The sequence below is a fragment of the Natator depressus genome, chromosome 5 (assembly GCF_965152275.1).
Source record: "Natator depressus isolate rNatDep1 chromosome 5, rNatDep2.hap1, whole genome shotgun sequence".
Lineage (NCBI taxonomy): Eukaryota > Metazoa > Chordata > Testudines > Cheloniidae > Natator > Natator depressus.
In genome coordinates this window covers 33,879,040-33,895,602 of record NC_134238.1, presented here as the reverse complement: position 1 = coordinate 33,895,602, position 16,563 = coordinate 33,879,040, and positions in this window count along the sequence as shown.

Here is a 16,563-nt window from a genome sequence, read left to right as displayed (position 1 = left end):
TGGTATCTGAAGTTATGCATATCAGCTATGTTTACTACATTTGCTCCTGTGGTAATGCCCACAAGGTATTTAGCCAGCACGTGAAGGGACAAGTCAAGCTGAATGGCCCATTAAGGAACACTCAGTTCACAATGGACCCTGGAAAATGCCCGTCTACACTTAATGGACTCTTTGTGAATGTTCTAACTAGAGTATGGGTGGGGGTGATGGCCATGTAACTTGCCCATGTGACTCCAAACACCATCTTTCACAGTAAGAACAGATTTCGCTTTACTTGGCACAAGCTAAAAGGCCCTGGCCTGGAAACATATCCATTTTGCCTCTTTCCTGTTCTGGCCTCTTTCCTGCTCCAGCCTCTGGACTATGAACATATACTAATGGGAGCATTCTAACCAAGGGACTGAGGACTTTAAGGTAATCTGGAGCCTTCATATTTCTTTGATCCTTTGCAGATGGACTTATGAGTTGGATATGGTACAGAGACTGTTCTAGCCTCATTGACAGCTGATTTCTCCCTTGCAATGGACAAAGATCAGATGTCTGCTGACTTTCTCACATGAATCAGCAGCCTTTGATACCTGTGCTATAAGCAACATAGCCCTTGCTTGAGTGGTTTTGTTCTTTCCTCTCCAAATGTCAAAGCCTGTTCCCACTGAACTCCATCGCAAAACTCCTTTTGATCTCAATGGGAACAGGATTTGGACCCAAGAGATCAGAGTATGTGATTTTGATCAGTTGCTTGTCTGTCCAGAGACAGTTCTCATGCATGTTCTGCCAGGCTGATTTTGATTGCCCCACCTGTCTGTCACGCTGAAGAAAATAATAAAAGAATCTGGGCTGTAGTTCTATCAAGATGCACATGGCACACACAGTTCTATGCCTCTTTTCCATCAAACCCAGATGGCGCAGCATCTTTGCTTTCCTAGTGCCTGGTGGAGAGCAATACTTAGATAAAGACAAGCTGGTAGAAACTTAACTTGGACATAAGAGAGGCACTGACAGAGTGTTAAGGGAAAGTGGGGTGATTGCCCTTTCTGTCCTTTCATTTAAGACGTTTTCAATTTGGGGTGCTGCTGGATCCTCAATGACACCTGGAAGTACAGGTGGCACCAGGGGCCCAAAGCATCATTTTACAACTGCAACTGTTTAACAGATGCAGTTATAAAATTTTAGACAGGTGAGGGAGATGTCGGAGGGGACGGGAAGAGCATGGGGGCCCTGGGCTGGGGGGCAGGGAGGAGTCACATGGAGGGTCACGTGGGGAGGTCACGTGCCCTCCCTTGTATCCCTCCCATGTGTGGAGTACCAGCAAGAAATTATTTCTACGTGCACCACTGCTTATAAGCCTAATTGGGGGGTCAGCTGACCAGCCACAGGTGCACTGGCCTCTTCTCTCTTAAAGGGTCAGGTCACCCTGTGACTAAGACAATCAGTTAATTTTGTGTGTGTTTCATTTAATAAAATAGCCATGTTCTCCCACCCCCATCCCCCTGGGGTTTCTAGGGAAAACAAAGCCGTTTTTGTTTGTTTTTATTTTGTGTTTATTTAGGCTGTAAAAAAACACAACAATCCTCTTGGAAAAGGGAGATTCCCAGTTTACCAATGAGTCCCAGCACTTGTTTCTACTCCTGGAAGGCCCCAAGATAAAAAGTCAGAATTTTTTAGTCTTTTTTCCTTAAAGATTTCCCATCCAGCAATTAGTCAGACCTCACCTAGCTAAGCTTACAAATTATGATCAACACGTATTCACTGGGAACAGCATCAGGCCCTTTATGTGTATGACTATAAAAGTACATTTACGTGTACATTTTTATACAATGTGTTATGAAGTTTATATTTTATTAAATAAAAAAAATTACCACTTACTGAGAAATGAAATCCCTCTAATGGATGAAAGAACATAATTAAAACCACATACATTAAGCAACTTTGCACTGAATTTTCCTTACATGATACCAGGTGTGCCTTTTTCATAACTGATATGAACTCTATGTTCACACATTATTAAAAGGGCTACGTTTCCAGAGCATAGCAATAAGGACTGAATACCCACAGATCTCTGAAAGTTAACAGGATGTGGTCATGTAACTTTCATGTTTAGCATTTGGAGAATTTAACTCAGTGTTTTACTTAGATAAGATTACTTAGGGTAAGTCTGTACTAGAAACACTAGAGCCACACAGCTGCAGCTGTGCCACTGTAGTGCTAAAGGGTAGACACTTCCTACAGACACGGAAGAGGCTCTTCTGTTACTCTAGTAAATCTACCTCTTTGAGAGATGGTAGCTAGGTCGATGGAAGAATTCTCAGTTGACCTTGTGGTGTCTACAGCAGGGACAGGTTGGCTTAATTACATTGGCCGAGAGGTGAAATTTTTCACGGCCCTGAGAGATGTAGTTAAGCCAACCTAACTTTGTAGTGTAGACCAGCCCTTCGGTAAAATACTATCTACAGTATAGGAACCAAAACCATTGATCATGGAAATTGTAGTGTTAAGGGCCTGAAACACTACTGTATTCCTCTTTTTTACACTAGTGCAACTCCATTAGTTTATATGGTGTTTGTGAGGGACTTTCTATCCAGGAAATCCAGCAGTCTAGGTGCTTACCACTGTGGTATTTGAGTGAGGGTTGGAAGTTATTTTCCCACATTATTTCTACAGTGACTCACAACAACAATGCCACATCCTCAAACACAGGTTTGACATTTATAGTCTCAGGTGCCTCAGAGCAGCTGCTGTTTGCAAAGGGAAGGTGTTATCAAAAGGCAGCTATCTAGGACTGTATCTTGAATCTGCAGTGCCAGAGACAAAAGATGGATAGCCAAACATAGTTTAAAAATTTCTGTGCCATAATTACAGACAGATTTTTCTGTCCTGAATTTAATACCCTGAAAGAGCCTCATACAAACCCAAATGCATATGTCTGCTTCTAACACAACAGATTTGTTATTATCTAACATTATACTGAGGTCATGCCTAGAGGCCTGAGGGGAGTTTTGCCAATGACTTCAATGGGCACAGGATCAAGCACTGGAAGCCTTAATATTGCTAGGTACAACTCTGTGTTAGGTGTTCCCCACCACACCTCCAGGAAGTCCAAGGAGCACAGCTGATGCCAATCCTTTTAAAGAGATGCAGCATGGTCTCCCCCCTGTGAGACCACAGTATTTCCCCTTTATGAGGAAGAAGAGGATTTGGTAATTCACGCCACAAAATGCATTGTGTGGCCCTCTTTGCCGGTATTTGACGAACGGCTTCAAAGATAATTCTTTTTACTGCCAAGAGATATTTGAGCCGACTCGGTATCCCTATTTGATCCATGCACTGTGGAATTATTTGTCTTTAAAGGAAGCTGAGAGTAGTTGTACAATGTTCAATGCATATGAAAAAAGTTCAAGGTTGTCTTGATAAACTTTTGAACTCTTCTTGCTTCCAGAAAGGAACCCAATCACAAAAGAATTTTTAAAATTATTTGAAACATTTTTAGGAGGTGAGAATGTAAGTAATAATAAACAATAACCTGTCATGGTAGTTTGCGAAACATCCAGTCCTAGGCTAGCACTCCACATTTAAAGTATTTGTAAGACTCCCAATATGATACTCTCGGACTGTGATTAATGTCATGTGCCTGTTTATTTTTCCCCTGAGAACCTGAAAGGGAAAAAAAAGATCAAAACTAAACAAAAGCATATCAATAACAGGAAACTGTTGGTGAGAAATACCCCGATCTTCCTGTATATTCACGTCACCACATTCCCTAGGGACAAAGGTGCATGAACAGCATGGTAAATAATTATGATTTAATATGAGGCCTTGCAATGCTGTTTACAGTTTAACAACAAAAAAGAATTGTTTCTCAAGGAGCAAAATAAGAAAATAATAGAAACACATATCAATCTAATCAGGAAGTGATGATGTTATGTCTGAGTCAGTTGCTGAAAACAGATTTTAATGTATCAGAGTATCAACTCGATATCTACACGCAGACCAAAGAGAGAAATCAGTAAGAAGATAATTCATTCCGTTTTGAATGCTAATGGTTTGTATTTGATCATTTTACAAAAGGGTAGGAGACAGAATTGTCCTAGAAGAATCACCATAGCTATTTGTGCTCACTAACGTTTAGGGAAACTGACACCTGTATTTGTGGAAAACATCTGGGAGTGTTTCTTGGTGCATTTCATTTTCCACAACTAAAAATAAGATAATGGGGAGCAAGTAGTAGCAACAGCTGGACCTTTTCCAGAAGATTATATTGTTGAATCCAGCCATCAAATCAGAAGCAAAAATTAATTGGTGCTCCATGCACAAAGATGTACATTTATTGTATATTTCAGCGAAGGGTAGTGAAACCTCTTAATAGTTTATTAAATATATTTAAGAAACAGAAAAAGGATGTCACTTTTGTAGCCACAGAATATATATTGTTTCTATTGAGTGTGACACCCACATTTTATTGAACTACCAAAAAGAGAAAAGAAAAAGATAATTAGGTAAAAGCCACCCAGAACAATGCATTCTTTGTGAAGACTACCATTTATAGAAGAAGGCTTAATGTTTTAAATGTGCTTTCAGTCCTTATATACACAAAATAATTCCAGACTATGGCCTGTAGCCTTTCAGATCTTAAAACTAAGCAAGGTCAGGTCAGTGCTTGGATGAGAGAACTTTTAAGAAATTGCTAGGTGTGTCTGGAAATAGAGCCAATAATTTAGTAGGAGGCACTTTTCTCTCTCACTCAATAGTGAGCCAATGAATTAACATCTTGATTCTATTAAGTACAAGCTTTTGGATGACCAACAAACCTTCATTAAAACTCCTATGAATGAATATTTATAGAACATTGTTTGCATTTACCTAGTTCTGCTATACGATTGTCAAGCATAGGAAATACACAGCAAGCAACTGCACTTCAGACACTTTTAATACCTCTCCTTGAATTACGGGCTGCAGTTTGTGCTTCTTCTAAATCACACCTCCATCCAATTAAAGCAAACATTCATTCTGTCTGGGATTAATTTTGGATTGTGTCTGCTTACCACCGCATGAATCAATCCATCTTCAAACTGTAGTCAGTGCAATGCCAAGCATCTTAACAGATGCTAGTGCTTTTATCTGTGCTCTGCATCACATTCCTCAAAGAGAAGGTTGCCAGAAATGAGAACATACAGGTTTCCCAAAGCTACTGGTGGGAACAATACACAATAGGAGTTGTTTTTTTAATCCTTGGGGATATTGCCAAGAACAAAACCCAATTCCAGTTAAATGGAACACATAGGGTTTATCAAGATGTAGGTCAGTGGTTTGTAAACTGTGAACGACATCCTGGATCAGATGCAGCACACACATCTAATTTACAAATATTCTAGGACTGACCAGTTCTTACATTGATTTCAGTGCTTCCAGTAAAACATGCACAACTAAATAATTTAAAAAATACTGGGCCAAATACTACTCTCAGCTGCAGAGTTTATTCCAAGCTATAAAAACAACAACACTTTGACGGCACCTTTCATTAGAATGTCTTCCAAATCCCTTGTGAACTTTAACTAAGTCTGAGAACAACTCTGTGAGTTAGACCAGAATTATATACAATTCCTATTTTACATATGGAGAAACCAAGACAAAGAGAGATGACAACAAGTCATTAGAAGAAACGGGAATAAATCACACATGCTCCAATATGGGCTCAGATACTGCAGTCATGAACAGCAGTATAAACCCCTAAGGTTCCCAGTCGCTTGCCATGACGACTCGGTAACATTCCCTGCTATCTTTAACTTGTTGAATGTGTTATATGCAAATGAACATGATTCAGCTTATCAAGTTGCAAAATTCATATTTCCTCATCGCAACCAAATGAAAATTTGTAAAGGTTAGACACATAATTGAGTTGCTTAGTGTTCAGTGAGCTATCACTTAGAATATTAACATTAATGAAAAGTGTTGAACTTCTCTGGACAGGGATTATGTCTTTTCTTTATGGAAAATGTCCACTGTGGGTAGTGATTTGGAACTACCAGAAAAAAACATAGTGTTACAGCATGTTGTGTCATCTAGAAAACATATAATTCACTGATGCCTTTCTCCAATTACACTGTAGTAACATTAAAAGATCAGGCTAGATCCTCAGCTGGAGTCACAAGTTTAGACATTAGTCTTTGTGTTCAGTGTTTTAACTAGTGGAAAATTACTCTCACGTCTCAAGAAAGTTTTCTCAAACATCATTCTTAACCAGTCATCGTTATAGTGGTTGCCATTACAAGGCCAACATTTGCCAATGGTGACTGTTTAGTTTCACTTGGCGAATGTAGACTGATAATCACTGTATTGAAGGATTAATGTGGGAAGGAAGAATTTAGTAGTCCAACTACTGAATCTGCTTAATCTGGCCATCCAATAAACACACACAAGGGTGTACTAACATATGAGATGCTTATGGGATGATAAACACACCGGCCAAGTGTAACCATGCCTTCGTGGGTCATAACTGAGAATACCCAATTCAGGACAAACTGCTGAGAAATAGGGCAGACACACCCCAAAACTGGTGGTTATTCTCCCATAAGATATACCAACCCAGCAACAAAAGGAAACTTCTGTTTTACCACACTGGCTATCAAGAATTCAGAAAAGCAGTCTCCCTAGGCATTCCAGTCCTGAATTCAACACCCAGACAATAGACTTAAAGATGAGTGGTTATTTTAAAACCAATTTCATCAAACAAAAGGGTTCTTCTGATCCCAAAGGACCAGCCACATACACAGGTCAATATATAACTCAGATCTTACCCAATAATCACGCTTTTGCCAATCCTTTAGTATCTAAAATATAAAGGTTTATTTATAAAAAAGAAAGAAAGGTGAGAGTTAAAATTGGTTAAAGGAATCAAATACATACAGTAATTGCAAGGTTCTTTGGTTCAGGCTTGTAGCAGTGATGGAATAAACTGCTGGCTTGTTAAGTCTCTGGTTGCTTCCAAATCATTGGAAGGTCCTCAGTTGCTTGGTTAGAATACTCCCATTAGTATAAGTCCAGAGGTCTGAGCAAGAAAGAGGCAAAATGGAGGTGTTTCCAGGGCCTTTTATAGTTTCTGCCATGTGGAAGGAAATCCATTTCAAACAAAGCCCTCAGCACGGCCAATGGAAAATCACAGGGAACAAGAGGGTGTTTGGAGTCACATGGGCAAGTCACATGACCATGCACAATTTCGCTTAGTCATAGCAGAGGCCATTACTTATACTTCAGATGGAACAGGAAAGTCCATTCAGTGTAGATGGGCATCTTCCATTGTGAGCTAAGGGTTCTTTTGATGGGCCACTTAACTTGAATAGTCCTTCTACATGTGCAGACTAAATACCTTGTGGGCGTTACCACAGGAGCTAACATATTTGAAATATAGGTATAGAGCCAATGCTTATAACTTCAAATACAAAAATGATACATGCATACAAATAGCATAATTATATTCAGCAAATCATAACCTTTCCATAGACACCTTACCTGACAACCTTAGTACAAGATTTGTTGCAATTATATAACAGTGGTAGCAACAATGATCTACATGGTCATATTTTAATCAGATAACATCACACCAAGATTTCAAAAATAGGTGCCTAAAGCTGGCTCCTAACTCCATACTTAGGCTCTTGTCATGGGAGCTGGCCCGTTCAGGGGAGTCAAGGATCAGCCTACCTGTGACAGGCTCTTGTAAGGCAGAATGAGCCAACTGAGGTGGCTGGTTGGCAGCTAATGAGCCTGATAGTGTTACTAGGGGTCAGCTGAGGTGGTTTCTAGACATAGGAAGCTGCGGAGGAGTGGCGCTCAGGTGTAAAGAGAGCTCGCCAGAGCAAGATGCCTAGAAGGTGTGTTCCTAGGGACTAGGAACTCCCAAATAATGTCTGGAAGCCCGGCCTATCAGGAACTACATGCTGCCTCACAGAAAGCTGCAGCTGACAGATCTCGGCAGACCCCTGGCTCTGGAAAAGGATTCTTTCCAGGTTATGGCAAGAGGCCTGACTCTAGGGAAGGGACCTGAGGTGAAAGAATCCTGCTGGAGGGGAGTGGTGTACCTGGGTGGGAATTGATAAACTAAAGCTGGCTCTGTCTCCCATCTATTAGGCCATGTCTACACTACCACTTATAGTTGGCAAAACTTGTGTCACTCGGGTGTGGAAAAACATAGTACCATAAGTTTCGCTAGCTTAACGGGTGGTGGACATAGCTACCGCCATTCGTGGAGGTGGTTTTATTATGTTGATGGGAGACCTCTCGCCCGTTGGCATAGAGCGGCTACACAAGCGATCTTACACTGGCGCAACTGCATCGGTACAGCTGTGCCACTATAAGCTTGCTAGTGTAGACACAACCTTTGCTGGGGTGGAGGTTTTCTTGTATTTTCATTGGGCCTTTGGTTAATAAAGTAGGTTTCTCTGAAGGGGCATTGTTCTGTATGTGAAGCTTCAATTAACTTATTGATAACATTAGGGGAACTGAGGAAGGGAGCACCTACAATGCCACAATTGGCCCATGGGGGTGCTATAGGTCAGGTCCACCCAGTGAAAACTCCTGATTAACTGATCTGATTTTCAAAAGTAGAATGTAACAGGTAGCCTCCATTGAAGTTAGTGGGAGCTGCTGGGTGTTCAACACTCCTGAGAAAAATTTAAGCAGTAGGGAAGTTCTGTCTTACACTGGAAACCTGAGATCCTCAGGAGTGGGTATCCTGTGAGATAATACCTTCAAAGGAATAAAATTACAGGGTAAGTCACTTTCCCTTTTGTTTCATTTCCCTTTGAGCACTGTTACAGCACTGGGAAAGGGATTATATATAAAGCAAAGGAGTAGCCTAAATAAGTGTGTCCCTGAAATCATGGTGCAATTCAACAGTTATGAATGGGTCCAAAGAAAGGCCTGATCCTGCTCGCATTGGCAAAACTCCCATTGACTACAACAGGTGAAGGATCGGGCCCTAAAAGCCATAATTTATCACCCCAAACATTTTAAGAACCCCCTTATAATGGATGGGGTCTGATAGCTGAGAGATGTGCATAACGGTGTGTATCTGTGAAGTCAAGTGGCCTTGCATTACTAGGACCCACCAGGCCGTCCTTTTCTAGTTTTAATTATTCTCATTGGACTGACACATTTTAATGGGGACATGGCTATCTGCAACATAACACGATTCAAATGTCAGCTATCAAATGACTAATTTTTCCATAAAACCTCATCCCCACAAAGGGGAAACTAATGCTTTTTACAAACACTGTCCTCTTTAAGAATTGCAAAAATATCTTGCTTGGTGTATCAAATGTCACACATCACGAGCGTCTGGTTTTCCGTTCACAAGCACAGTCAGGAACGAGTTGGAAAGAATGACATATGCTTGCAAAACACACTATGCAGCCTAGAACTGCAAACACAATGGGGTCAGTTCTCCCCTCTGTGTCATCCGTTTTCCAGCAGCATACCTCTATTTACTTCAGTGGCTTTACATAAGTGTGACTGAGAGGAGAATCAGGCTCTCCAAGAGCAATCTATCTTTCTTCTCCTTCGGGGAAAACATATGCAAGCAGTTAGGCACGAGGTCATTTCTAAGGAGCAGACTCAGAACTGGCACTAGCTTCTACCACCAATCATGAAGAAAACAGAACTGCAGAAACTATTTCTAGTTTGAAGATGTTTGGATAATATCCACCTACAATAGATTCCTCAGGCAGCAAACAAATCAACAGCAAAGAGAAAAGAACCCAAGAATATTGCCAGTTGAAGGTATATACAAGATTCAATTGCCATTCAGTTCTATGTCTGTGAATATAGAATTTAGCGATGCTCATTTAAATGCAAACCTATTTTTCTTTCTATTCGGTTAGAGCTAAAGAGAGTGACAAGGCCAAAAATACCCAGATATCCTGTTGCTTAAAAGTTAGTGTTTGCAGTAGAAATGTGGGTAGAATATGTTAAAAGAAACCTACAGTTCTTCAATTACTAGAAAACAAAACTCGTCTCAGGAAAAATTCTTTCCCACGCAATCTTATTGCAATACAAAAAAAGAAAAAAGAATCAATTTTTAATGGATGCAGTCATTGGGTCCCAAGGGACAACTACATAAGAGTCGGCTATCTAGGAAGAAGTGCAGGTAATAATTGTATTATTATAACTTGCACTATGGCCAATAAAAAGTTCACTGGGTTTTCAATCGGGTTAAATAATTTCCTTTTCTTTTTCTTTTCTTTTTTTTTACCTCAAAAAAATTATTTTAATCAGGGCTGTGATTGGCATTTTAAAGTTCTGCCTGTAAAATAAATATAATCCCTCTAGCTCACCCAGGCCTTAGTGAAAATGCTTGTAGGTGTGTGACAGTGTGAAAAGCCTAGGGCTGACTCTCTACTCTGTGCACTTTGGAACTGTCCCCACGTGGGGTAAACTGACAAGGTAATAGTTTCAGTACTATTGGATTAACTAGTTAGCTGGGTGACTCAGTTTGTCAGCTGGAAAGAGTTAAAAGACAGGCAGGAAGAGCCAGCAGGGAGGGGAAAGGCTGGAAAGAAGGGTCAGAGATACCTAAGGTCTCAGAGCCTCCTGCTGCCTATGCCTTGGTAGTAGGTAAAGACTTGGGGAAAAACCTTATGCTATTGGGAACAAACATATAGAAAGCACCTGGCAAATAAAGCACTTGGTGTTGAGCTTGCCACAAGTGTGTGAGGCCGTTTGCAAAAAGGAATTCAGGGTTAGGGAACCATGCTCTGTGACAAGGTGGTAAAATAAATGATTAGGGAACCATTGGGGTCTATTGGCTAGTTACCCCTTTTCTGATATATATCAAAGTCATATGTAAATCAATGCCTACCTGAAATGCAAGCATGACACTACAGGTAAATGCAATGAACAAACTCTTTCTCTTTTCTCTATTCAGTCTTTGTGTTTCCCTTGGACTTGTCTCCCCTAATCTGTTTTCCTTGCCTCCCCACCTTCTCTTTCTCCTTGCTCTGTATGTCTCCTCTTCCCATAATCCCCGTTTTTCCTTTCTGGTCCCTTGTAAAAGTCAGACCTAACCATTGCTTAGCATCCAGGTTCTCTCTGCCTCAATTAATCTTCTTGAGTTTGGCTCCAGTGCTGCTGCAGTGAAGAGCTTTTCACTTTGAAACTGCTTCACAGAGTGGGCCCATCTTCAAAGGACACAGAGCAGCCTGGATACAGTTCAGCAAGTAGTCTTGGAACACAGCACGTTTGGCCCTGTCTCCGCTTGCTATTAATACTAGATCAGCTACATGGGTGTTCTGCTAGGATTCACAGTGGAGGTGGGTCTCTAATTGCAACCATTATTTTTAACACAGTATGAGAATTGCTCTGGGCAGGGTACAGAACATGGTGTTCTGAATGCTAGTGATCGCCGGACAGCTGTCAACATGTGGAGTATCAATGGTGCGAGCATTGGTAGAGCTGAATCTGGAAAAGTGTTAGAAAATATCCCTGTTATCAGCAAGACTAAAATCTGCCTATATCTGGGATGTGTTCTTCCAATAGCGCATGGTGGAGGGAGAGAAAGGCAGAATTTGGCCAGCTGATTTTGAGACCACCACACAAAGAAGAAAGGGAAAGATGTCTCCAATAACATTTAGTTACATGTTGTATCGTAAGCGTGAGAGACGGTTGCTCTAAAGCAACTATCTTCTGCGATTGGTCATTATCTGGACTCTTATTCCTCTTGTCAATAGCAATCCTCTAGTGAATGTGAGTAGGCTGATGAGGCTATGGCAATGATCAGGAGAGACACCTGGTGACCATCTAATCCAACAAGACCTATGAACTATGTTATATAGCACAGGGCCAGATAGTAGAATTGGGTGTAATTTACAATTAACTAAATTGCGGAGATCCAGTAATCTTTCGCCAGTAATGTCAACATACAAACACTACACAAAACCCTGCTGAAAAAGAAGGCAACAAAAGATACATGCACGCATTGATCAGCTTCTGATGCAAGTCCACACATAGGCTATGTCTATACTGCAACTAGAGGTGTGATTGCAGCTGGTGTAGGCATCCTCCCACTAGCATTAATCTAGCTAGTGTGGCTATAAATAGCAGTGAAGAGGGGTGGCATGGACCCCACTGTGGGCAAGAAATGTGAGTCTGAGCCCAGGGTTCTGGGGAGGGACTTGGACAGTCCACACTGAAGCATGTGCCACTAGCTGCACTGCTATTTTTATGCAGGCTAGCGAGATTAAAACCTGTATGAGCTGCAGTCACCCTTCTGACTGCAGTGTAAACATATCCTCAGACAGCCATATTTTTTTCCTAAGCTGACTTTTTCTAGCAATTATAAGAATTTTATCAAGCCAATTAACAAATATATTTCTGCTTAGCTCTTATATAATATTTTTTTCAGCCACAGAACTCAAAAATTTCTACAAATGGAAAGTAAGTACTGTCGAACCTCAGAGTTATGAACTGAACAATCAACCACACACCTCATTTGGAACCAGAAGTATGCAATCAGGCAGCAGCAGAGACAAAAGGGGAAAAAAAGAAAATACAGTACATTACTGTGTTACACATAAACTACTAAAAAAATGAAGGGAAATGAAAAAATGAAGGGAAAGCAACATTTTTCTTCTGCATAAAGTTTCAAATCTGTATTAAGTCAATGTTCAGCTGTAAACTTTTGAAAGAACAACCCTAATGTTTTCTTCAGAGTTACGAACAACCTCCATTCCTGAGATGTTCATAACTCTGAGGTTCTACTGTATCATTACACCCATTTTATAGATGGGAAAACTGAGGCAAAGCCTTGCCCAAGGTCACATAACAGGTCAGTAGTAGAGCTTGGAATAGAACCCGATTCTCCTTACGCCCACTGCAATGCTCAGCTCACTGGATCCCTGTCCCACTTCATGGGGGCAACTGAAACTGAACTGTCTGAAACTCAGTAAGTCTGGAGTGTGGTTTGGGATGAAACAACCATGCTGCTACAAAAATGTACTCACAGTGTCAAAATGCAACAGCCCAGAACGGAGTGTTCACACAGAGGTGTAGGACAGTGAAAGCTCTGCCAGATTGTATGAGTCAAGTTCGTGCCTGAAATGTCAAGAGGAAACTCTTAAAATTGATGCCAGGCCTCTCAAGAAAATTAAAGGAATTAAAAGATTAAAAATTACATTGCTCTTCCATAAATAAAAATGCTGGCAGGAAAATTCTGAACTACAGGAGATGGTAAATTAGCCATGGCCAATAAAGAATAAGAAAGTAAAGTCAGGAAAATTGATTCTTACTAGCCCCTGCAGTCTGGCAACCATATGGCTGCTAAAATCATTTCCTGCCCACTGCTATGTCCATGTCACCCCAAAGACCTCCACAGCCTTCCCATTTTTCTGTGTATTAAATTCAGACTTCTTGTATTAAAACCTGGCCCCACTCGAGCCAATAGCAAAACTCCCATTGACTTCAGTGGGGCCGGGGTTCTACCCTTGGCTTTGCATTCAAGACTATACGTCACTCAGCTCCAATGGAGTGTCATCCCCTCTATTTGACTAATGACCCTAGTTTTAACAGTTTTAATAATCCCTTTGACTTCTCCTCACACGAAATGTCTCAGTGCATTTTTCCTGCCACTCTATGTGCTTGCAATGATCCTTCAGAACCTATGTGCCAAGCCACCATCCCAGCCTCATTCAAATTCCTCCTCAAGATCCTTTTCTAGAAAAAGTTAATTAGAAATATGTTAACGTCTCTCTGTGGACTTAGTTCTGTAATCCAGACCATCCTACCTTCTCTCTTGATTGTGCTCCCCTCCTTGGTAATGTCATCATGTCTACATTCTAGATGATTGGTGCTTTGGGTAGAGGCCTTGTCTAATGATTTGTTCAGTGAGGTGCCCAGCATATCCTTGGTACAGCTGGAGAACCAGCAGAGAGTCATCATGAAAAGTATAGCAAAAGGTGTCTATGAGAAAAGCTGAAGAAACAGACCTTAAATTAGCACAAGATAAATGAAGACATCCAAATCTTAACTGCAATACACAGCACAGCCCTAACAAGAACAGTTGTGCCTTTCCCCAGTCCGGTGGATCCCTGATGGTGTAAGGCCAACATACTACCTACCCTGCTATCCACTCTGCCACAGGAGACATGCAGAGCAGGGGGAGTGTGGCCACAGCGTACTCTACTCCAGCAATCACCAAAAATGTAAACTGCCTTCAGGAGCCCCCAACATGCCAGCACAAGCTAGAGAGAGCCTCAGCACTGGGGGACAGCTGCTTTTTCTCACCCCTTCATCACCAGGTCCTGCTGTGGTGAGCAGAGCTCACCTACACTTGAGAATTTGGGCTCCTGAGTAACACACATACAAATACTTCCTCTGAGGTTAACATGAGAAAGGATGACAGAATCTGTTCTGCAAAGGGCTAAGAGGGGAAAAAAATAGAGGGTGATTACTCATTGGTGTTAATCTAACCATTTTAATAAATCCGAAGCAGTTAATGTCAGGAAGGCATATAACGACCCACGAAGACACTCAGAAAGTGCCACAGACACATGTCTAGGAACATCTGCCCAAGATCAGCACACGATAAGAGTGCAAAGCAGGCATCGAAGCGCTCAATAACAGTTGCTAGTGATAGCAAGGCTGAATTTACAATAAGAGACAGTTTCTACACAGCAATGGTGAGAAATTATTGCAGCTGCAACTTGATAAGCAACCTCGATTGCAGAGCAGAAAGCAGCTGCCGATTTAATGCTAATGGCAGGAGCCACATGACTTGCAGCAGAACAGTTTCAGAAGCTTCCTTCACTTCTGGAATAATTTTAGAAGCAGGATGTGAAAAGCAGCATAGATTCAACCAGAACAGAAGCAATAATAATAAAGGCAATTCTTATAGTCCAAAGGGGCATTTAATGACAGGAAAAGGATCTATAACCAGACTCAAAAGGATTTGGATTGTCTGATGCTTGGTCAGCAGATGAGAAATGCAGTTCAATGCAGGGGTGCTGGAACAATTTGTATAGTAGGGGTGCTGAGAGCCATTAAACCAAACTGTAAACCCTGTATATGGTGGAAACCACTTCAAGCCAGGGGGTATGGTAGCACCCCAAACATCCCTAGTTCTAGCACCTATGTTTCAATGTGGACAAATGTACATTAATTAGTTTGAATGGAAGACTCTAAGCCAGGAATCGGCAATCTTTGGCACGCGGCCCGTCAGGGAAATTTGCTGACGGGCCGGGATGGTTTGTTTACCTGCAGCATCTGCAGGTTCAGCTGATCACAGCTCCCTCTGGCTGTGGTTTGCCGTTCTAGGCCAATGGGGGCTGCGAGAAGTGGCGGCCAGCACATCCCTTATAATTATCTACACACTGTGTTTTTTTCTCTAATGAAAAGATTAATTAACTAGGACTGAAACATCCTTTTTCACCTTTTCAGGGACCAGCAGCTTTGTTATTCCTGATAAAAATTGGACATGAAGTTATACATGGAAATCAATTTTATGAAAACTTGCAGAATCCACACCATATAATTTCTTAGGCAGCTGAACTGCATTTATGCGCACTTCTGTGAAAAATGTGATTAATTCTGACAGCAAGTACGTGTAATAGGATCAAATAAAATATGTCTGTTATAATGTTATAGAATAATCTGAACTAGAGGCAGGAAACAGCAGCTACTGGCTTTGGCTTTTTCCCCCTGTAAGACATAAATGAAACAAAAATATCCACTGTAGTTTACATTAAAGAGCCCACAAAGTAGAAAACAGCAACAGATGTAGAAAATTTGATGATCTTAAACTGACTTTGGTTACCACATGATTTGGGAATATTAGCTCAGAGAAAGCATGGTATAATATTCACTCTTTTAAAGTAAATTATAGTAAAATTCTCCTAACAGTACAATGAAAAGCTTCTTGAAAGTAATGATTTGAACATGTGAACTATAGATTTTTCGCCCACATTTTCAAATCTAGCTGTCTAAAACTAGGCTGCCAATTTAGTCACCTCAGCAAGAGGACTGATTTTCAAAGGTGCTGACTTCATGGGGGCTACGGTTGCTTAACACCATTGAAACTCAGCCATTTTAATATTGACACCTAACTCTAAAATGTTAGTCCAGAGCACTTTTATTCTATCTGCTTCGCCACCAAAAGTGTTGTTCCTAAATGGGCCACTAATGGATTAACCTAATACTTTCCCTTTCCTTTCTTCCTCCTCCCACTCACAGTTGCCCATTGTTGCACTTGCACATGGAGTGGAAGGGGGAGAGGTTTGTTATGGTCTTTACTTCCTGTGTGCATACATTCCACAGTCTTGGACCAGCCTCTAAGAAACCGCGGTCTCCTGTGTAGACGAGATTTACCCTAATGGTAGAATGATCCATTGTACTAGAGGACTGGAGTTGTCAACCACAGTCTTCGTCCCAGAGCTGTAGATTATCTTTTACATGTGCTGAACTCAGGCCATTGAGCACCTTGAAGATAAGGTTGAGACCTTGAACTTGACTCAGTACTTTCTAGGGAGCCAGTGTAGTTCATTTGAAAGACGTCACACAGTAGACTGCATGGAACTCAATTAT